The 23,912-nt window shown below is 42.4% G+C and overlaps 1 long non-coding RNA gene across 4 annotated transcripts in view; it reads right to left on the bottom strand.

The window, feature by feature from the left end:
• Positions 1-23,912, bottom strand: part of LOC149121253 (uncharacterized) — a 99,071-nt gene that overhangs the window by 48,352 nt on the left and 26,807 nt on the right. For 3 of the 4 annotated variants that reach the window (XR_016223994.1, XR_016223996.1, XR_016223993.1), the window contains exon 2: positions 8,183-8,395. The exons of the other annotated variant lie outside the window; for it this stretch is intronic. This is a non-coding gene — a long non-coding RNA (uncharacterized LOC149121253). The remainder of the gene's footprint in view (positions 1-8,182; positions 8,396-23,912) is intronic. 4 annotated transcript variants of the gene reach the window in all.

Genomic DNA, 23,912 nt, shown 5'->3' with positions numbered 1-23,912 from the left:
ATCAGTGTTTCCTCTTGATAAAATTTTTATAATTTTTCACTAAAAACTAGAAAACACTGGTGAGTTAAGAAGCCTAAATTAAAATGGATATATTATCTTCATTATAGTAGAATACTCAACTATACTAAAAAGAGTACATTTTCTTCAGATGATACACAGAAGCTTCTTTTGATCAATTGATCCCAGCTGTTTTTTCTTTAAAAAAAAAAAAAGAAATGTCAAGTTGATTCTAAATCTATATAGTGACTCAAGGGGTTTTTGATAGCAATTTCTTCTGTGAAAAAGAACAAAGCATAACTTACACTGTCTACTTTCAAGGTTTAATGCAAGGGTACAGTGATGATGACAGTGTGGGATTTAAGTAAATGTAGGCAAACAGATCAATGGAAAGAATATGGTTTCCAGAAATAAACTCCTACAGATAAACTCCTACAGATTAACTCCATTGATGCTTAGGGGAAAAATGTGACATGAGAACTATAATTTGATTTCAATTATGTGAATGAAATGTACATATTGCATAAAAATATACAGAATATATTTCATCTTCTAGGTTTTTCTGTTCAGAGTTACCTTTAGAAAATTGATTTCATGTCATTGGTATGAAGACAATATATAGTGAAGGTTTTTTCACCTTTTATTTTCTTTTCTTCATATTGGATAATTATAATTGATCCATGTTTTTGTCCGCTCATTCTTGTAACTGTCTATTCATATGAAGCCTGTACAACACATTTTTTAAAATTTGGACACTGAATTCTTCATTCCTAGAATTGTATGAGATTTTCTATTTTTAAGTTCACAAAAAGCATATTTTCTTTAGATGTTTAAGTACAATTAAGACAATGGCTTTGAAATATTGTCTGATAATCCTGACATCTGGGTCATCTCAGAGTTAGTTTCTGTCAACTATCTTTTTATTATTTATTTATTTTTAGAAATAGTGGCATTTTCTTGTTTAATTGTGTGTTTAGCAATTTTGAATTGTGTTCTGGACATTGTGAAGAGTATGTTGAAGGAATTCTGGGTTCTGTTATGTCTCTCTGCAGAGTTTTGAAATTTTTTTCAACCTGGCAATTGACCAAATTCAAATGGGAAACTCAGTCTCCCATGTGACAGGCAGAAGCTGAAAAGTTGGTTCTTTGGGCCTTTGATGAGTTTCTTGAGGTCTATTCTGTATAACCCTAGCTCAGGGATCAGCCCAGGCCTGGAGTGCATACACAGGATCCTGGACTTCCTCTCTGTAGAATGCTCACTTCCAGGATTTCCCCTTACCTTCTCTAGTGTCTGCAGTTTCCTTGAACTCTGATCATGAAACTTCTACCCAGTGTCTACTGCTGTGAACTCTAAGCCATATTTCCTCCTTGCTGTCTTCCATGATTCTATCTATCTAAAGTGCCATGTACTTTAAAATAAACTTGGGTTTATTTTACAGATACATGCTTTGTACCTAGCTTTCATTAGCTAACATTGCATTTTGAGTATTTTCTTATATCATCATGCAGTGTTCAGAAAGTTCAATACCAGTATTTCCATAATTTATTTTTGATTGTTTTGAAATTATGCTATCATCATTGACAGTGCAACCAATTTCCTACACAAGAAAGCTTATCCACATCCCAGAATACTACCTTAGTTCATACTCCTAGAAATGGAACTGCTCAGACTTGGGTTAACTACTGAACACCACCATCCTCCGTATCCCAGACATTCTGGGTCACTGCACAGTGCAGAAACCACAGTGCTCATCCTTTTAAACAAGAGGAACTACTAGTATGGGTGGTGAAAATTGTGAGTCATTTCTTTGGCTATGTTGGCTAGAAGTCATGTCCTGGGGTTAGCATCTTTCATATAATGTACAGTCTTTTCTTTGGGACCTTTTTGTATCCTACAAATAAATCTAAATCCAGACCATCATTTAGCTTAGTTCTCTCTCATTTGTATGTGGTCCTAAGTTTCCTTGTCTTTGCTTTGGATTTCTATACCATAGGGACTGCTAGAGGACAGTAAGGAAACTCAAGAAGCTCAAACAGCATTTTCAGAGGGCTTCCTAGGAGGTTCTAGATGGCCAGGATAATAACAGAATTGGCTAAAGAACTTTGAATTTCTGAGCTTTCCTGAACACAAGCAAAACCACATTTCAGAGCGAAAGCATTTCAACTCTGCTCATCACCAACAGATGATGCAGTATCTTGCCATGAAGATGTCTCAGTTCTACCCAGAGGATTTTAATTTGGGATATGACTGAGTGACAACATCGAGAGGTTAATGCCATTGGAAGAGGAATTTCTTACACATTTCCTGCGAGGAGGGAGGCATACCACATCACAGAGGGACACGTGGAGAAGCACCAGGATGCCAAGGGAGTGAGGGGGAAAGCCTGGAACATATCTTTCCTTACTATAGTGATGGAGAGTTACTGACAGGAGATGTTCTCTATCAGGAAGCAACTGAAACACAGACATCAGAATTTGTGGTTAGACAGCTTGTCGTATCTTTACACACATCTGCAAAAGCAGAATTGCAGGAGGAGATGTAAATAACTTTGACCATTAGTTTGGCTCTGTGTTTAATGGATACCAAATAGACAAGAACACAGAAATAACACAGAAATAATATTGCTTTATGATGAAAAGCAAACAGCTAAAATGCAAACATATTTGGGGGTGCCTGTTTAAGAGAACTGAAAAGATGCAAGAAGGTTTATACAACCTACCACCTCCAGTATCGAACTACTCTGCGGTTTACTTGTTCTGCCTCAGCCATTGACCTGTTGGAGATTCCTGAATTAATGTAGGCATGCTCCCACCCCAGGACCTTTGCCCTTGCTGTTCCATCACCCTGGAAAAAAGTACTTTCCAGGTACCTTCAGAGTACTCTTAGGTTTTCACTCAAAAAATCCCTCGCTTGGCGAGGCTTTTATCATTGATCCTTCTTAATTGCTAACTTCACTTGATACTTGTAATCCCTCAATTCTGTCCAGCACTTAGCACTGTCAAATATGTTATATATTACACCGGCGCTGCGGCTCACTAGGCTAATCCTCCGCCTGCGGCGCCGGCACCCTGGGTTCTAGTCCCGGTCGGGGCGCTGGATTCTGTCCCGGTTGCTCCTCTTCCAGTCCAGCTCTCTGCTGTGGCCCGGGAGTGCAGTGGAGGATGGCCCAGGTCCTTGGGCCCTGCACCCGCATGGGAGACCAGGAGGAAGCACCTGGCTCCTGGCTTTGGATTGGCACAGTGCGCTGGCCACAACGCACCAGCGGTAGTGGCCACTTGGAGGGTGAACCAATGGAAAAAGGAAGACCTTTCTCTCTAACTCTGCCTGTCAAAAAAAATGTTACATATTTTACCTTGCATTGCATCATCCACCAGAATGTATGTTCAGTGAGGGTAAGAATTTATTTTGCTCACTAACCTTCCCTCAGCCCCAGTGTCTTTCAATTTAGTATCAAGAAGACAATGTTGTGCAGTGGGGAACAAAATGTTAATAGAGAATAGAGGGAAAAAAAGCTTTTCTTACGCAAAGAAATTTGTAGGCTTTACTATAAAGGAAAGTAGGTAGGCATGGGCATTTGGTGCCTATCTCAAGTACTGAAGACATTACTTGAGACACCTGCATTCTATAGTGAAGTTAGTGAAGTGCCTGTGTTTGAGCCTCAGCTCTGCTCCGGATTCCAGCTTCTTGCTGAAGCTCACCCTGGGAGGCAGCAGGTGACAAGTCAAGTAATTGAGTCCCTGCCACTCACATGGGAGACCCGGAATGAAGTCCTGGCTCTTGACTTTGGCCTGGTCTAGCCCCAGCTGTTATAGGCATTTGGGACACGAACCACAGATTGGAAGATATCAGTGTTTATGTGTGAGAGACAGAAAGAGAGAGAGACTCTATTTCTGTCTGCCTTTCAAATAACAGATGAATAAAAATTTTAAAAAGGAAGTAGATTTAAATATGAATATTTACATGTATACATACAGTATATATGTATATGCAGAAAGAGAGGATGTAGAACCTTTTGTGTGGACTGCCTTATGCATGCTACCTTCGGGTTCATTTGAACCACAGGACTCTTCCTTATAGAAAACCATTTTGCAAAAGCTGGTTTCAGTTATGACTTTGGGAAGGGGAACAAAACTGGCAGTGGCTGCTTTTCTCTTTGGTTCATTTCCTAAACAGGGAAAAAACCATTTTAGTGTCGTCTGGCTCAGAATGCTAATGTTGACCACCTCTCCTTCTTCATTGGTTCTTTCCATCTGCCAGGAGGAAATGCCATCTTTTTTTTTCTTGAGGTTATCTTTTGAAATTTCCTTCACCAAAACGTAGTACATTGCTTATTGTATTTTATAAGGACTGCAGAAGGCGTCATTGCACACATTTTATCTTGTTCTGTGCTTTGAATAAAAGTATAACTTACAGGTTTTTAAAAGTTTATAGTCTGAAACAATACATGATAGTTTACACACGAAAAAATATTTTAAGTAACTCTAAATGCATCCATTTCTGCATAATTCAAATTTTTTAATAGCTTGTTCACTTGGCTTTAACATGGTATTATTAATTTGATAGAAGTAGTGTGAGAATGACTTCATTCATAAAATATAGGTTTCAGAAAAGACTCTCATTTTTCATATTTTAGACAATGGAACCCCACAAATATCCATCATACAGAAGAGGTTTCCATGAGTGCCTGCACATTAGCACTTTAAAAGCTTCTCATATCTTTAGAGCTCATTTGTTATTAGTTGGCATTTCAATAAATCACAAGTTCTACTTTAAAGACAGTCAATAATTGGGGCAAGCATTTGGCCCAGCAGTTAAGTTGCCAATGAAGATGTGCAAGTCCCTTTCTGAGTACCTGGGTCCAAGTTACAGCTCTGCTCTTGACTCCAGCTTCCTGCCAATGCAGACCCTGGGAGGCAGCAGGTGATGGCTCAAGTGGTTGGGTCTCTACCACCCACCTGGGAGACAGGATTCAGTTCCTGGCTCCCAGCTTCAGTCCAGACCAGTCACAGCCTTTGTACCTTGGTTGGCGTTTGGGAAGTGAACCAGCAGGTGGGAACTTGGGAGCTTGGTCTCTGTATGTCTTTTTCTTTCTGTATAGCTGGCTCTTAAATCATAACTTTAAATTAATAAATAAAATATTTCTGATTAAATTATAAAATTTAAATATGATCAATAATTGATATGATGATTCAGAAAAGTGTGGTGCTTCAGTAGGGTTATAAGTCTATTATGCACTATTGCTAACATACTACATATAAGGATGTTAATATATACTTCTATGCAGATTCTTTTTTGTGGAAGGCATACAAAAATAGTCTTTTCACATGCAGAAAACATAGAATCCTTTTTTAAGGTATAAGGAATTATTTTTAGGCTGAAGTGGTCAGGTTCCACAGACTGATCTTGGAGTCGTGGTTCTTTTGGGGGTAAATTCCTTTCATTTTGCAGTTTCTGCATCACTTATCTGGACCAAATCTCTTGAGTGTCATCTTAACAGCTCTCCAAAACATAAATCACACCAAATGGGTAGTAAAAAATGATAGAAGGTGATGGGCTGATTTGCACCATTCTTCTTTCTGACAGTCCACTGTGATTTCTGCATTGCGACGGTTCTAAGTCAAAGACTTCTGGCCACTCATCAGTGCTCTCCGCACATCCTGACCCCTAGAAAGCAGCAGAACCAAAGTACAGAGGAGGATGTAGACAGGGCGCTCAGGAGGGAGGAGCCTCAGCTCCCTGGCCTGTGGCTTCCCCCAGGAAACAGCCCGAGTTTCCCATGGAGGGAGCCATTTCCAGCCAGGGCTGTCTTTTCAAGGGCTGGTCTTTGAAATCACATGGTGTCACAGCCCTCTTATCCTATGGGTCTCCGGGACATCTTTTGTTCAGTGTGGGGTAAAAGCTGGGAGCCTGGGTCAGCAGGAACCACCTTGGAGTCTGGCTCGCTCTCATGGGGCAACCTCACCCCACTTCCTCTCTGAGGTTTTGCCTGAGCTATCCTCCTGCCCAGGGGAATTTTTTCTAGGTTAATCTAAGGCAGATAAAGAAGGCTGCCATTCCCCAGTGTCTCTAAGCAACACAACTGTGTGTGTGTGTGTGTGTGTGTGTGTGTGACAGAGAGGGAGAGAGAGAAAGGGAGAGAGAGAAAGAGAGAGAGATAGAGGAAGATGTTCTATTTATCTATGAGGGTACGTCAAGATGTTTGGGGAAGGATGGAATGAAAAGATAAGTTTATTTGGATTCCACAAAAGTTTCAAACCCATGCATACTTTTTCATAATATTTCCCATACATCTTTGGAAGATCCCTCATTTTATTGTATTCCAAAAATAATTCTATCCTTTCAAAGATGACTACCATCCCCCCCATCCCACTTCTATAGATTCTGATTTAATAAATCTTGAGTGAGATTCAGCCAACAGTAATTTTGTCCATGGGTAGTTCTAACAATGTATAAGTTAAAAATGGTTGTTTTTGTGTTTCTAAATCTTAACTCTATTGTTCAGTGGATTTCAATGTCTACATCCAGCGCCCACCATCTAGATTGTAATACAGTGCATTTTCAACCCACCTGAAGGCTCCCTGTGCCCCCACCCAGTCTATAACCCCTCTCAAAAGGAACTACTGTTCTAACTTCCATCAGAACAGTTCGGTTTTGCTTGTACTTGGTGATCACATATTTAAGTGGAAAAACACAATCTGAACTCTTCTGTGTTTGCTTTTATTTACTCTCGGTAGTTTGAGTGTGAGATTGTTCCATTTTTCAGCAAGGGCCAGTAGTTCCTAGTGTTTTAGAGCTGTGTACTTTTACATTTTATTTTTCCATTGGATTATTTCCAGTTTGGGACTAACAAATAAAGTTGTTAGGATCAGTTTTGTGCATGTCTTTTGCACTCAGCAGTGATGGAATAGAATTGCTCTTGGCAAAGAATTACAGAGGAACATTTCCTGGATTACAATTTAGGAACATGTCCAGCTCAAGAAAGCAACACCAGACATTATTCCAGAGTGGTGGTACCCATTTACACTTCCACAAATGATAGAGCTTCCCACTGCTACGCATCTTCATCAACACATGGCATTTGAATATTCTTAATTTTTTCTAGTCTGTTTTTCTATACATGTATTTTTTCTACTTCTGGCTTTAATTTACACTTCCCTGATGATTGTGAGATAGAGCATATTTGATTATATTTATTAGCTATGTGGATAGTCTCTTTTGTAAAGTGCATGCTCAAACTGCTTGCTTGCTTTTAAATTAAATTTTCCTTCTTTATGAAACTATTGTAGGAATTGTTCATATAATCTAGATAGAAGTCCTTAGTTAATTATGTGTATTTCAAGTTTATGGATTGTATTTTATTCTTTCAATGACCTATTGTATCAATAGCAGCATTAGTTGATGAATTTCATTTCATCAATATTTTCCTTCATGATTAATATTTCTATCCTGTTTAAGATATGTCCTCTTTTCCAAGGATCCAGAAGATATTTTCATAGATTTTTTTTCTATAATGTTTTATGGAGTCCTGCCTAGGAGCAGGGAAGGCATAGCAATGTGCTTGGAAGAAGGAAAAAGAGAAGAACACATAGTGGGAAGTGCGCAAACATAGTACCTCAAAATAGTGTCTCCCTATAATCTTATCTAACAGCTCGGAGGTTCTTGGATGGCGAGAACAGCGTGTTAGTCATCCTTCTAAGTGGTCCAAGGCCAAGCTCAGTGCCTTGCACATACCAGACATGTATATAGAAAGGTGTTGAATTTGTTTACTACTCAAGTTAGCTCCTCTAGTTGAAAGAAAGAATATGAGTGTTAACGTCCCAGAGGATGAGGACTGGAAAAAGCACTCAGCATATTACCCAAGTCACATCACTGCAAAGGAAGTAGAGGAGACTTCCCGGTCACACACCTAGTTAGTGCTAGGGCCGGGATTTGACCCCAGGGTTCCTGCCTTCCTTTCCCACATCTCAAAGCCGCCTGGAAAAGCCAGGAGCTATTTTTACAGAACCCACATGAGTGTCAGCCGTTAGATTGCTTCACTGTTGATTCAACATGTAAACACGAGAGTTCTGTGGTTCTCGTTATTTCTTTCTGTTCAATTACCAAGAAGCAATCAGGAAGAAATTAAAACATCATAAACTTGGCAATGGGAGGTGTGGAAAAGGGAGAGGAATAAAACAATACTGACCTTGGGTAACACTGTCTTCACTTCAGGCTTCACATGTTTGGAACCGGTTTTGAAGAGGGCTCTTGGCTCCTTCTAGGCAACCACACTGCTAGGCTCTGTTTCTGCTTCCTCCAGGCACAGGTAGCTGAGATGCCACGAATAATGGTGATTGCTAAAGCACTTGCGTTGTCTTTTCTTAAGGCAAAAGCACTTATTCACACCAAAGCTTGTGGGCTGTGGAAGGGCCATTGGTGGGTTCATATGTTTATATGGTGAGCAATTAAGCCAAATTTTAAAAACAATATTTCACATAAAATAACCAAATAGGTCTTCTGTGTTTTATATTATGAAAGCTACACTGGGTTTGCATTTTGAGTGGGCAGCAACCTAGTTAAGTTGGATCAGCTTGCTTTTATCCACCCCTTCATTGATTTACAATCACCTATCTTTCCTCTGTAGGCATTTGATTCTAGCCCAGACTTAAACAATGGCAGAGTTTAGGGGCTGTTTCTTTCATCTTATGACCAATGTATGGACTAAAACGTTTAAAATATCGTGTGGGTACCTATGGACCAAACTGCGCACACATTCCCCCCTTCTTCCAATTGTTATCATGAAGCCCTAGTCCCTAGAAGGGACTATATTTGGAAACAGAACCTATAAGGAAGTAATTAAGGTTAAATGAGGTCATAAGGGTAGGACCCTGATCTGATGGAATTAGTGTTTAAGAGCACTAATTAGTGTTCTCTAACACCCTTAAAAGAAGGGACACTGGAGAGTCCACTCTCCTGTGTGCATACATCATGTGAGGATAAAGGTGGAAATGCACAAGCCAGCGAGAGAGCTCTCACCAGAACCCAGCCACGCTGACACTGATCCGGACTTCTCAGTCTCTCGAACTATGCAAAATAATTCCTGCCATTTAAGCCAGGTAGTCTATGGTAACTTTCAAATGACAAATTAATACATATACAAACACTGCTGGCGAGGTCTTTCCAGCTCCTCTGTGAATCGCAGACTGGCGTCATTGTTTTGGAGCATTGCTGTCTGTATTGGGCTGCTAGCTGGAATACAGCTATTAAATACAGCATTCACATCTTACGGATGCTCATTCTGCACATCAAATGCCCTCAGTGGGATCTGGGATTTTTTTTTTTGGCATAACTCTTCCTCTAATAGAGGCAATGCCTCCTTTGAATTCATGTCTTCACCATAACTTCTCTGCTGATTTTTCCCAAGTGACTGAAGAGATTCCTTTTTTAAGAGTGTTTAAATTTATTTTTAGTAGTTTGAGAGGCAGAGAAATAGAAATACACACACACACACACAGAGGGAGAGAGACAGAGACAGAGAGATCCCATGTGCTGATTCACTTCCCAAAGACCTATGGCTGGAAACCAGCAACTCAATCCAGATTTCCCACTTAGGTGCCAGGAACCCAATCAGTTGAGCCATTACTGCTGCCTCTTAGGGTCCGTGTTAGCAGGAGGCTGGAGCCAAGAGTGGAGCTGGGACTCCAACCCAGGCACTCTGATGTGTGCTTCCCAAATGTTATCTTAACCGTTAGGCTTAACGCCCACCCCTGAAAAGACGCTTAGAGGATGTATATCAGTCTGCCCTAGCCTCAGCTGTCCCCACATCTTCTCTCAGAGCTGTGATCTGCACCCAGAAAGAGACATGTGGTGGGTAAGACAACTTCAACACAAACAAACAGCAAACGAATTACAACACAGTACATTCCTTTACCCAGTTTTTATGTGAGAGGCTCTGACATCCCACTTGAAAACAAACAAATGTGGGGTTCTTTGAAGAGACAACAACAGTGACCTAATGTGTGGATTCGTTCCCACCCTCGGGGAAACTATATTATTTGTAACTTTTACTTTTTTGAGCCCTTTCCATGGTTGCAATGAGCCAGGCTCGATTTTGTGACTATATTTCATGTCCTGATCCCTCTGCCAGAGCAAAGTAATGGATGGCTTAGGAGCAAAGAGACAATTTGGAGGCAATTAATTCTTTCTCAAGTCCCAATTCAGCAATGCTAAATAGCACTTGAATCCTGATTCAAAATTTAAACCCAAAGAGCCTTGTGGAAGTCGGCCTGGGTTGTTCTCCGTGGCTCCATTCTGCAAAGGGCCAGCCTATTGTTCAACTTCCTCTTGGCCCTGTGCTTGTGAGCAATTAGATCGGGGATGGGGCTGCCCCCTGTTCAGTTTCCGGGGATGGGTGCCTGCTTTATGCCCTGATTTATAGCATACAAGCCAGCGCCTGCTACGTGTTCAGTTTGTCCCAACCACAGCAGGACTCATGCTGCCATCTGCTTGTGACACGGTGACAAAAACACTCAAGGAATGAGTCTGTCTTTGTCTCCCTCCCCAATGCTGCATGGTATGCTCTGGGCTGGAAATAGAAGGAGCCAAAGAAGCTTCCTGCATGCTAGAATCATCCTAAGCAGGAGACCCAGCCAGCGGCTGGTCTGCAGACATCACTGCTGGGATTCCAAACACATCATCTTCCAGTTATAATTCACAAACACAAGGGGAAATGGTTATTGAGCAACTACTGCTAAGAGATCAGCCCTTAAGCCCATCCCTTCCCTGTTTCCTCTTACGGGACAGTGGCGGCTGCATCTGGGGGGGTTATTGAGTTTGCTGACTATGAAACCAATTGCAAGTCACCATGTCTCACCTTCTCTCACTTGCTTTGGTGCCTTCCCAAAACTTGATGTTTGGGAAACTCTTCCTTGCTCCGTGGTCCCACGTCAGACCCGGCCACTTACTACCCGCCCTGGGCAGCTTGGTTCACATCTCTTGGTTTATGATTCTCAACTGCATTCTAGGATCACTACAATGTGATGTAATGTTTTCCAACAGTACCTGGCACAGGATAATTGCTCAACAAAATGGGAATGATTGTTACCAGCCTGGCTCAACTCACACCACAATTAGTGAGCTGGGCTCCAAGGGAACAGAGAAGCAGACACAGAGAATGGAACCCAGAGCCGGGGCCCAAATCCAAGGCCATGTTGAAATCAGTATGAGATGGACTCACTGCATAGCACAGGGCTGGCAATTGATGCTCAACGGCCCTAGGTCCTAGGCACAGTTCCATGTCACTTACGTCCTTTAGCTCTTCGCAAATGTCATACTAATGTTAGGATGCTGTTACCATCTATGCTCATTTTCTCATATTAGTTCACAAATGAGGACACTGACACATGAGGTGGCCACTCCCTCTGAATTCACACTGCTAAGAACCAGTATTCTATTCCAGCAGTAGCGGACGTGGCTCTGTGTAGGGGCTCTTAGACACACCACTATGCACTGCTCAGTACTATGCAGAAACACAGTCCCAGGACCACGGCTGGTCTGCTGTTGACTTAACCTGCTAGAGTGCTCAGCGTGGAACTGACCTCTTCATTCTGCAAAGGAAGCGACTGAGAGCGCCATGAAATGACTTGGGTGAGGATGTGTTATAAGGGCTGTTCTGGAATCACAAGGATTCTTCTGAGAGCCCTCATGGAGCCTTGCACAAGCTAAGTAACACCCAGCACGCCCCTCAGCCTTTCTAAATCACACGTGTGTGCCAGTCACCATCCTGATGCCTGTCCTGGTGCAGTGAGGACCCCCTGGGAGGATGCGTGCTCCCTGGAAAGCCATAGTGGTGGCTGTTCTTGTTTGTACCCAGTCCATGCTACGGAAGTGGCAGAGCCCTGCGGCTTCCTTGCATTGGCTGGGAATCCCCTCTATCACTGCCTGCTGTCTGAAGGATGGTGGAAACACACGCACCAGAGGTCTGGTGCAATCCAGCACTCATTCCATCCACACACAGGGCTCCATCTCCCACCCCAAACCGAGGAACAACCCGAGGAAGAGCTGGGGTAGGAAGAACACACTCACTGGGAGGCAGAATCCTGGGCCTGAGCACTGTTCCTCCTCCACCACCCTTCCCCCTGCCCCACCCTGGGCCTGTGCTTTGGGATAAGAGAAATCTGTGGACATCTTGGATGTTTATGGACCTGGCTTTCCCAGATTCCAGAGGCTAATGTGGTCTTCGTTCTCATAATTGCCAGATGTCTGTTTGCTAAGTCTCGGTTCATCACAGAGTTCATTGCCAGATGCCGTGTTGGAGATGCACAAAGGGACCTTGCAGAGAAGTGGGAGGCTGGCACGAACACAGGGATGACATGTGGCACAGGGTGGTGGATGTTCAAGTGCAGCAAGGAGAGAATTCAAAGAGGGTGTGGTTAACATGGCTGGGAAAGGAGAGAAAATATCCAAGGAACCATGAGCATTTCACATGTGAAATCTCATCTAATCCTGAAAGTATTTGCCAAGAGATAAACAGGGTTAAGCTAACCTCCCAGATGGAGCTTACAGATGGAGCTTCAATCTGTTTTGAAGCAAAAATCCCAATCGTTTTCCTGCACCACATTGCTTTTTAGCATTTATGGAGCACCAACTGTATAGCAGGTACTGGGCAGTGCATGATGCATGTATTACCTTATTTAAACTGTAAAGAATCTTTTTGGTTTTTTGAAATATGACGGCACTTCTAAAAGTTCCTGGGAAAATGGAATTAGAAGCTATTTTGGAGCAAAAATTTTTGGAATCTATGCAGTTTTTTCATAATACACATTTTCCTCAAGCTTTCTGAAGACCCCTCATATATGTGGATTACTAAATTTCTTGCAACAAAATAAACTTACCTTTGGCTGGCGCCACGGCTCACTAGGCTAATCCTCCGCCTTGTGGTGCCAGCACACCGGGTTCTAGTCCCGGTCGGGGTGCCGGATTCTGTCCTGGTTGCCCCTCTTCCAGGCCAGCTCTCTGCTGTGGCCAGGGAGTGCAGTGGAGGATGGCCCAAGTGCTTGGGCCCTGCACCCCATGGGAGACCAGGAGAAGCACCTGGCTCCTGCCATCGGATCAGCGCGGTGCGCCGGCCGCAGCGCGCTGGCTGCGGCGGCCATTGGAGAGTGAACCAATGGCAAAGGAAGACCTTTCTCTCTGTCTCTCTCTCTCACTGTCCACTCTGCCTGTCAAAAAACAAACAAACAAACAAAACAAACAAACAAAAAAAAAACCTTACCTTTAATTTCTCATGAACTTTTTGAACACCTGGTAGAAATTATTTGTCCCAATTTCTATTAAAATGAGGTTTAAGTAATTTTCCAAAGGTCATACAATTAGCCAAAGGAAAAGATTCAAACTCAACTTCATTTGGTCCCCAAATCCATGCTATTTCTACTGTACTATTTCCTTTTCTCTTTTTTCTATAACTTTTTAAACAATATTTTAAAATTCAGTTGGGAATTTAAGAATGCATTCTCACCTACATAAAAAGTAGCACGTTTTTCAGTTACCATAAGACCTTCTCTTCTTATCTGAGAGACTAAATACTACATTTTTAACTGTGCAATGCCACCAGACTTCAGCAGTTCCCAGTATCTAGGACCTCTAGGTCAAGTAGGGCTCATGCTGTGACTGTTGAATCCTTTTCCATAGGCAGCCCTCCAATTCAGAGTGACACTAACCCTTCCCTCCCTCGTAGCCTAGATCCCAAAGCTAATAGATCTCCTGGGCTTTATAGTCAATTTTTTCCTTCCTGTATACCAACTCAAGTTCAGGGAACTACACAAGCTTTATCTCTGTCTCTAATCTCTCCTTCAACTTTGGGATCCAGATGTTCAACTTCCTGCAGAGAAGCAGAGGGGCCAGTCCTGGACAAAACAATGCAGTGTGACAACCGAGCTATCCAGAGCATACGGAGCTGGTACGGCAGAGTAAATCATCATTGATAATCTGCTGAGACTACAGAAAGGCGATAAAGAACATACCGTCACATTGTGAGTCCAGGAAGAACATTCTAGGCCTTTTCTCTAAAGGCAAAGGTCACTTCATTTGGTTCTTTTTTTCATACAAAACCCAATGACCTCTTTTCGATGGTTTTGCTTATCCACTTTTTTATTCTGAATCCTCTTTTGCATCATTAAGTTTCTTTCCTTGGCCAATGATTATTTCCTGAATTCACTTCCTTGGACTTTCTTGAAAATAGTAGGCGGTAGAATGGCAGAGGCAACAACAGCTGGGATACAGGAGAACTTGGGAATATTCCAATTGTCCCTGATTTTCACTTAGGGTGACCTTCAAACTTCCTCAGTTTTACAACTCAAAGTCTGGCATCTTGAGCAAATCGAAGTCATTGGTCACCCTCCCCTATCATTAGAATGCAAAAGGCCTCGATATAAAATTAAGACAAAAGAAGCTAAGGGCAATTTACTTAGAGTTCTTTCACTTTGGACTAAGGAGACCTTCTACAGCTCAGAAACCCCTGTAGGGTGTATGCAATTCACCGACTGCAGAGCCCACCCTACAACACAGGACTGCCTGGAAGACCTGACACATCGCAGCTGATGCCGATGCTGCTGGCCCGGGGAATCAACACTTTGAGAACCACTGCTCTACAGCTCACGGACCTACTCTGTAGAAAGCATAGCATTCCTCCAACTGTGACCAGGCCGGAACCATCTTGCCACTAAGCCTGACCTTGTACGTGCCCATTGAGCCATTTTATTCTTGCTAAAGTCTTTATTGTTCCAAGAGAGAGAGTGAGTGATAGACCAGCAACATGACCACCATTGATTAATGAGCCCCTGCTGCCCTTGTGCCTCCAGGGCACTCTGGCATGCAGCTTTTGCCCTCAGAGCCCTCCATTGGTGGGGGGAAGGAATAAGAGATCTCTTTAGAAAACCTTCAAGGGCTAAGGATAGAGGGGCTGGGCAAGGCTACAGATCACTGGAGAAATACCAACCTGACCCTCTCCAACCCACAACAAAACCTTTTCTTGAGTGATTAGCCCCAGAGAAAGGTGATTTGTTAAAACCCAGGGTTCACGCTTTTGTGTCCAGGGCCTAGGACATCTGGCAGGAGCCAGAGAGCTCTGTGATACCGGACTTGAGCCCCCATTCTCATCCACTGGACTGTGCATCATTGAAACACTGGCTACTCATTCTCATGCTAATCCCTGAACTCAGGGAGCAGATGTGAAACGTTTGGTTCTGTTCTTGCTCACTTGTAAAGAACTAATGCAACTTTTTAAAAGGGAAGGGCAGAGTTGGGCTGAGAGAGGGTGAAGGTGAAGAGGGGGGGAGGCAAAGAGGGGAACGGGGTGAATTCCAGAAAGAAATAAAAGTCTCCTTGAATGACTTTCTCTCTTGGTGGGCCAAAGCACTGCAGTTATGTGAACTTCAGCCAAAACAACATGAAGCAGGAAATGCAAATTAATATGAGAGTCACGGGATGGATCCAACCTGCAACGCAGACAATATTTATGTAATGCAAAGGAGGAAAGACATGGAAGATGCTCTCCATTGAGGTCCCTTGAGTTTTTTTTTTTTTTTTTCACTTTCCTGTACAAAAGCTTCACCTTTGAAGGGTAAGGAAAGTTTACTCCAACTCCTAAAGATTTAACTATGGAACAATTTAATTATTTTATATTGAGAATGTCATTCACAATTTGAGAATAATTAAAGTGGAAGCTGGTAGTTATTCAAAGGATATACCTGTATTTCTATATGTATTTCCTGTTTCTTATTGATAAAAAGCATAGAGATTTATAGAGAGAGGAACAGATAAATAACTTCTAAGGCTGTCAGGCATTTAATACTGTTATTCCTATGTGGTTCATTTGACTAAAGTGCCTATCCTATTGATGAAATGGTAAATCTGTTAATGACACCATTGATTCAGTGGAATATCTAGATTTGTTTCCGACACTGTCATCAGGAAAATTCTCAGGGAGTAAGACTTATGATACATTTGCTGATGGCAGACTGTCCCCCTCACCCAGGATTTGTGGTCTATGTAATGCATGCCACAGATACAGGCTGACATCTGCAGTGCGTGCCAACTCGGAATTGTTTACAACTCTCACCCAGACGCGCTCCACGTTCCTCCAGCCAGCATCACTCACTTTAACAGTTCTGCTGCGTCAATAGCTTCTGCATGCTAAGTGGCCAGACCTCCACCTTGCACCCTTCAACCTTTTTAGAAGGCTCTTAAATTGGTGCTGCCTCAACTTCTGTAGAGCTAACAATAGCTGGGGGAGCTCACTGCACATAGAACTTCCCGGGCTACGTCTGAGATACTTATTTCATTGATATGGGTGGGCATGGTTCCAGTATTCTTATCAAATGTTCCAGGTGAGTTAGATCAACCATAAAGACTAGGTCATATTGCCCAAAAGAGAGAGTTTGCAAGCAGTCTATAAGATGAACCAGGTCTAAAATATAAGTCAAATTGAGTGGCTTCTGCCCTGGCCATTTCTCCTTCTCTCTGGATGTTGTCTACCTTTGTAGGTCAGGTGTTTGTAGAACCACCTTTACCTCTCATCTCTTGGGATACCTGTCTTCCCATTTCTACCATCTCCTGGATTCTCTGTACTGTATCCCTTGATATCCAGCACTCACTACTCTCTTTCGGGAGTGGTCTCTTCTCATCACCATTCCATGCTTAGGAGGAGAGGCATAGGGACACTGAGTGATCAAGTTCTTCAACTCTTGCATCCCAATCCTCTAGGGAAAAACATACTCCCCAAATAGCGAGTTGGGAGCCAGATAAGGTCATTATTTTTCATTTTGCCACCGAGACAGATGCTGAAAAAGGGGTAGTTTAATCACAGTGTGGCACTGTGTTTGGAGACACTACTGAATGACTGCCCTGAGCTGAATCTACATCTAAGATCTTCTTCTTTCATTGTGGTTTATTCCCCAGTGCCTTCCCTCCTGCCTGTATCTGTAAACTGAATGTATTCATGTGAACACACACACACACACACACGTGCATATATACACACCTCTTCTGAGATCCTCAGGCATAATCTCAAATTTCTAGTCCTACCTGTGGGTAAATTTCACATTTCTTCTCAAGGGGCTACTGGGATCATTCAAATCAAGAAGATGTATCAGCTGCCTGGGTGATGCCAAGCATCCTTGTGTAAATAAGAAAGACTTCTCTACATCCTGAACTCAAAGAAAACCTCAGAATAAAACAAAAAACGGTGTTGGCCAATTTCGCAGGCTGGTGTAGGCAATTCAGCCAAGACACCTTACCCAGCCTTTTCACATGAGTTGTCACTTCTTCCTAGGCCCACCCTATCCATTCTGCCTGTATTTATTTCCACAATGAGGTCATTACTCATGCGTGTTGCTTGCATTTCCCAAATCCTTAGCACTAGGAAATGAACTCTCTGCTCAGCCCTGTCATTCTTCCAGACATCAGAAAGCTCCCTTGTTTATGAATGTCTAATCCTGTAGAATCTCTAGCACATGATTTGGTATTTGATTATGTATTTGTATTATTAAATATCATTTCAGGAACAAATTTCTGATTAGGTCTACAAATGCTGTGAACTTTATTTTAGCATTCCTTTGGCCAAATTCTGTCTTTTCCATGTGTATTTATTTTCTTCCTTTTATAGCTAAGAAGCTGTTCAAGTATCTACCTTATGCTCCTAACTAGATTGTAAATTAGTAGATCAGTCAGCAAAGACCCACTGAGTACTAACCTCCTGCTGGGCAGGCAGTGACTATCACAAGGCTGGCTTATTTTCCCTGCTATGGCTTCCAGTTTCCTAGAACTGGAAACCATGTCTGCTTCCTCAAAAACAAGTTCAGGTACAAAGGTCTTCTATCACTATGGCTAAGATACTCTCAAAACAAGATAGAAAACACACAATTTGGCTGTGTGGCATTCCCATTGTCTTGTCTAAAGAGTTAATCAAGTGAGATAAGAACAATACCAGTATTTACCATTTGTGGAGCACTTTCTTCAAGTTACACCCCCTACTGAGCCTTTTATAACCATGAGGGTACTTCAAAAATGTTCAGGAAAAATGGAATAGAAAGACAAACTTATTTGGTGCAAAAAAAGTCTTGGAAATCATGCATAATTTTTTAATAATATTTTTCTATGAATTTTTGAAGAACCTTCATATTTTTCATTTTTTGCCTTCCTGAAGCAACTACTTCAACTTACTCTCCCTTTTCTCTCTTTTTTAAAAGACTTACTTTATTTGAAAGGCAGAGTGACAGAAAGATAGAAACAGAGAGAGAGATCTCCATCTACTGGTTCACTCCCTAAATGGCTGCAACAGCTGGGGCTAGAGCAGACTGAAGCCTCATTCGGCATACATAATGAGACTTCTATTTTGGAATTATATTTGATTTCTAATAGATTGAGTTGGTTATTTTTATAGTCCTTTCAATTTTATCTGTACATTATCCTCATAAACATTTTTTTTTTTTTTTGACAGGCAGAGTGGACAGTGAGAGAGAGACAGAGAGAGAAAGGTCTTCCTTTGCCGTTGGTTCACCCTCCAATGGCCGCCGCTGCAGCCGGCGCACCGCGCTGATCCAATGGCAGGAGCCAGGAGCCAGGTGCTTTTCCTGGTCTCCCATGGGGTGCAGGGCCCAAGCACCTGGGCCATCCTCCACTGCACTCCCTGGCCTGGAAGAGGGGCAACCGGGACAGAATCCGGCGCCCCGACCGGGACTAGAACCCGGTGTGCCGGCGCCGCAAGGTGGAGGACTAGCCTATTGAGCCACGGCGCCGGCCCCCTCATAAACATTGAATACAGCCGGCGCCGCGGCTCACTAGGCTAATCCTCCGCCTAGCGGCGCCGGCACACCGGGTTCTAGTCCCGGTCGGGGCGCCGGATTCTGTCCCGGTTGCCCCTCTTCCAGGCCAGCCCTCTGCTGTGGCCCGGGAGTGCAGTGGAGGATGGCCCAGGTGCTTGGGCCCTGCACCCCATGGGAGACCAGGAAAAGCACCTGGCTCCTGGCTCCTGCCATCGGATCAGCGCGGTGCGCCGGCCGCAGCGCGCCAGCCGCGGCGGCCATTGGAGGGTGAACCAACGGCAAAAGGAAGACCTTTCTCTCTGTCTCTCTCTCTCACTGTCCACTCTGCCTGTCAAAAAAAAAAAAAAATAATAAATAAAAAAAAAAAACATTGAATACAGGAAGTATTAAAAGATAATGTAACTAAAGCAAAACAAGGTAAAGAAAACCATTTATCTATTTACTTATTTACAGATTTATTTATTTGAAAGCCAGAGTTACAGCAAAGAAGGAGACAGAGAGAGAGAGAGAGAGAGAGCTCTTCCATCTGCTGTTTCACTCCCCAAATGACTGAAACAGTGGGGCTGGGTCAGGTCCTAGCCAGGAGTCATGAGCTTCATCCTGGTCTCCTGTGTGGGTGGCAGGGAACTAAAGACTGGGGCTGGATCAGAAGTGGAGCAGCTGGGACTCAAACTGGCACCCATATGGGATGTTGGCATCACAGGTGTTGGATTAACCCGCTGCACCACATCACTGGTCCCCATCCTTATTTTTAATATTAAAAAAGAGCAAAGGAGTTAACTGGTCATGTCAAGTCTAGTTTGTGGGTTGGGCCATAATGAGCTGTGGAGGTGGCACCTCTTTGTCACCATAGTGGTTTGGGCTGGACTTTATCCACAGTGCCACATCAGTGGCCCAACAAAACACGTTTAAACTCAGTTTTCTCATTGACTTAAAAGAGGCAATAACACTTGGGTCACATGAGATGTGGAAAGAGTAAATGAAGTAAGATGCTTGATCTATCACCTGGGAAACACTTAACAAACATAACTCTAGCTACTTCTGAACAGAGAATCCTGTAATTATCCAGAGTGCTACATTCCTGTGGAAAAAGTATGTGGCCATCAAGATTCGGGCTATGCACAAACCACATTATACCACTACAGACACACCTAGGGTGTCCTCCATTTCTATTCTTCCTCTTGAAAAGACCCTGGATGACATAATTCCTAATAACTCCCTTTAAATTACTCCCCAACTTCCTTTAAGCATCATGCTTCTGGAAACTATGGTAGAGTATCCATAAGCTGAAAATCCCAAATCCGAAATGCTCCAAAATCCAAAATGTTTTGAGTACCCACATGATACCATGAGTCTGATAGTCCAATGTGAACACTTTGACTAAAAGTATTGTATAACATTACCTGTAGGCTATGTGTGTAAGCTGTATATGAAATATGAGTCCCATCCCAGAGATGTCTCATTATGCATATGCAAATATTCCAAAAATTAAAAAAAAATCTGAAATCTGAAACACTTCCGGCCTCAAGTATTTTGCACAAGAGATATTCACCTTTTGTTTAAAAAAAAAAAAAAAAAGGCCAGGAGATGTGCTGATTCAACTGATGCTTAGGGAAGTGCTACCCAGTCTGGGGAGACCACCAGGCTAAGTAAGAACTTCTGGTTCTTTCAGTTGGCCAAAAGGTAGCCATGTCAGCCTTTCTCTCCCCAGGCCAGGCTCACCAAATAGTTTCATCAACTGCCCAGTCTGAATCCAGCCTTTTGGATAGATCATTTTTCCGTATTGAAATAATTATACCAGGGCCAATGTTTGACACAAGAGTTAATGTGAAGCTTAGGTTGTTCTCATCCCACATGGGAGTCTCTAGGTCGGTGTCTCAGCTCTGCTTCTGATTCCAGCTTCCTGCTAATGCACCTCCTGGGAGGCAGCAGGTGATGGCTCAAGTACTTGGGTCCCTGCCACCCACATGGAGGCCCAAATTGAGTTCTGGGCCTCTGGCTTCACCCAAGTCAAGCCTCGGCTTTTATGGGCATTGGGGGAGTGAATGAGCAGATGAAAGATTCCTTTTCTCTCTCTCTAATTTTCTACTATTCAGATTTAATGAAAATAAGTAAATTGTTAAATCATTGTACTTAGAAGAGACAATATTTTATTGCTGAGTCTAAAATTTCAAAAATATATTTTCAATTTCTATTGCAAAAATTGTTTCCACAAACACACCAACATTCCCCCCTCTGAATTAATATTTTTAAAAAAATATATTGAAAGGCAGAGTTACAGAGAAGCAGAGGCAGAGGCAGAGAGAGAGGTCTTCCATCTGCTGGTTCACACCTCAAATGGCTCCAACATTTGGAGCTGGGCAGATCTGAAGCCAGGAGCCAGGAGCTTCTTCCAGGTCTCCCATGTGGGCACAGGGGCCGAAGCACTTGAGCCATCTTCCACTGCTTTCCCAGGCCACAGCAGAAAGCTGGATTGGAAGTAAAGTAACCGGGACTTGAGCTGGTGCCCATATGGGATGCCGGCACTGCAGGTGGTGGCTCTACCCGCTATGCCACAGCACTGGCCCCTAGATTAATATTTTAAAATTTCCTGACTTTGACAGGCAATGACGATACCTCTTCATATTTTCCTCACTGTAAGAATTTACTCCTACTCTTTTTTTTTTTAAGAATCCAGTTGATTGATCTGCAAGCCTCTTTTCCACCCAGATACATTCAGAGCAATTTATTGCCAAGGACAGATAGGTGTTAGATATGATAAATATGGTCTCTTACTTATGATGGTTTAATTTACAACCTTTGGACTTTATGAAGATGTGGAAGGGATAAGCATTCAGGAGAATTTGTACTTGGTGAGTTTTTTTGAAAAAAAATTTTAAACAATGATTGTACATATCTGTGGGCCACCATATGACATTTCAATATTTGTATATAGTGCATGCTGATCAAATCAGGGTAATCAACATTTCCCTTTCTTTCGAATTACTTTATGCTTGGAGCCTTGGAGCTCTTTTCCTCTACTTGCTCATAAAAATACATATTAGGTTATCGTGAACTATATCACCCCACTATGCTGTGTAACACTAAAACATATTCCTTGGATATAATTTTGATGTGGTACTCTTTATACAAACTCCCTTTATCCCCCACCCCCATTGCTCCCAGCCTCTAGCAATCACTGTTCTGTGTTCAGATAAAGATTTTTTTTTTTTTTATGAGGGAGAACATGTGGTATTTGTCTCCCTGTGTCTGGCTTACTTCACTTAACGTGATATCCTTCAGTTCCATTCAATTTTGCTACAAATGGCAGAAACAATTCTTTTGCATGACTGAATAGTATTCCATTGTGTGTATATACCACATGAAAACCACATTCTGAATGCTGACCTTTTCCGGGGCTGGCTGTGTACAGTCCCATCCTTTTTCACATTGTTGGGTAGTGTGCATAGGCTCCAGTGAGCTCCATGGTCATGTGGGAAACAACCGAGGCTTTACAGTACATTGTGCTGTTGTGCTAGGATTCAACTTCGGATAGGTCTGTCTGGAGGGAACCCTGTTGTAAGTCAAGGAGTATCAGTACATCCAAGTTCATTTCTACCATGAGCATATGATCAGAGTTTCATCTCTGTAAAAATTGCAAGCATGTTTTAAAAGATCATAACTTCACCAAATTTAAAGTGCCTACATTTAGTGATTGAGTATTGACTGTGACTCAGTCATGATTCAAATGTACATAAAGGTTTACTTTATACCTATTTTCCTTCTGTTGGTAATCCTTTGTTATGTCGGTTTGGTGTTGTAAATTTAATAGAGTTCAACTTGAGCTGCTCAAAATTATATGAGTAATGACATCACACTTTGGTGATAACTGCTACTCAATTCAAGCATTTTGATTGGACACCTGGCAAGGTTAGCCAAGCATCAGAAGCTATGGGCATATGGAAAATACTACTGCCCTGTGCAGCCATGTGTATTAGCTAAATTGATAGAGAACATGTGCTTTAAATGTCTTCTTGGGCACACTTTTGTCTCTCAGACAACTGCAGGTGCAGAGGAGTATACAGAGGCCCAAGAGACTAGAGGTGCACCCAATTTATACCTGTTCAACTTTCTGAATTCAGTCGGACATTTCTAAGAGCAGATGGAAGGCCTTCCTCTCTGTCTCTCCCTCTCTCTGTCTGGACTCTACCTCTCAAATAAGTTAAAAATCTTAAAAAAATAGAAACAATGACCTAGAAATCATTTCTAGAGACAGGAAAGCATATAGCCGGAAAGTTTTTAAAAGTTAATTAATTAATTTGAAGGACAGAGTGACAAGGAGTGAGAGAGAGTTGGAGAGAGACAATTGTTACTTCTACCCCAAATGACCATCACAGCCAGGGCTGGGCCAGGCTAAAGCCAGGAGTTAGGAACACTATCCTGGCCTCCCACTTTGGTGACAGGGACCCAAATACTTAGGCCACCATCTCTGCTTTTCCAGGTGTATTAGTAGGGAGCTAGATCATAAGCAGAGCAGCCTAGACTCCAACTGACACTCTGATATGGGATGCCAGTGTCATAAGTTGTGCTTGACCCACTGCGCCATAACACTGGTCCCCAATCCAAAGTCTTGTGCGTGAATGCTCCTAGCAACTTATTTGCCCCAAACTGAAAACAGCCCAATTGTCTACAACAGATAAATAAACAAACTGTTTGGTCCATTACTTGGCAATAAAAAGAGACAAATTTTTGACACACGCAACAACATAGATGAATCTTAATTATCTAAAAAAAGTCACACTATAGAGGTCACCCAATATATCATTCTATTTGCATAAAAGTTCAGATGTTTCAAATTAATGTACAGTGACAGGAAGCAGACCAGGTTGCCTAGAAACCAGAAAGGAGGTGGAAGAGGGCAGTGTGGGGAGAAGGTGATGGATATGTTTAGTATCTGGGTTATGATTATGAATAGGTATGTATCTCAAATCTAACAATTATACATTTAACTATGTACAGTTTATTGTATGTTAATTATATCCCAACAAAGCTTTTAAAAATTTCCATTTAAATAGCAAGATGTGGATGGTGGCTACAGCTTATATTTACAAAAACGATACATCACTTCAAAATCCA

Source organism: Oryctolagus cuniculus, chromosome 17, assembly GCF_051225735.1.
Source record: "Oryctolagus cuniculus isolate XC-2025 breed Fujian yellow rabbit chromosome 17, ASM5122573v1, whole genome shotgun sequence".
NCBI classification, from domain to species: domain Eukaryota; kingdom Metazoa; phylum Chordata; class Mammalia; order Lagomorpha; family Leporidae; genus Oryctolagus; species Oryctolagus cuniculus.
This window is presented reverse-complemented; position numbering and strand designations above follow the sequence as displayed.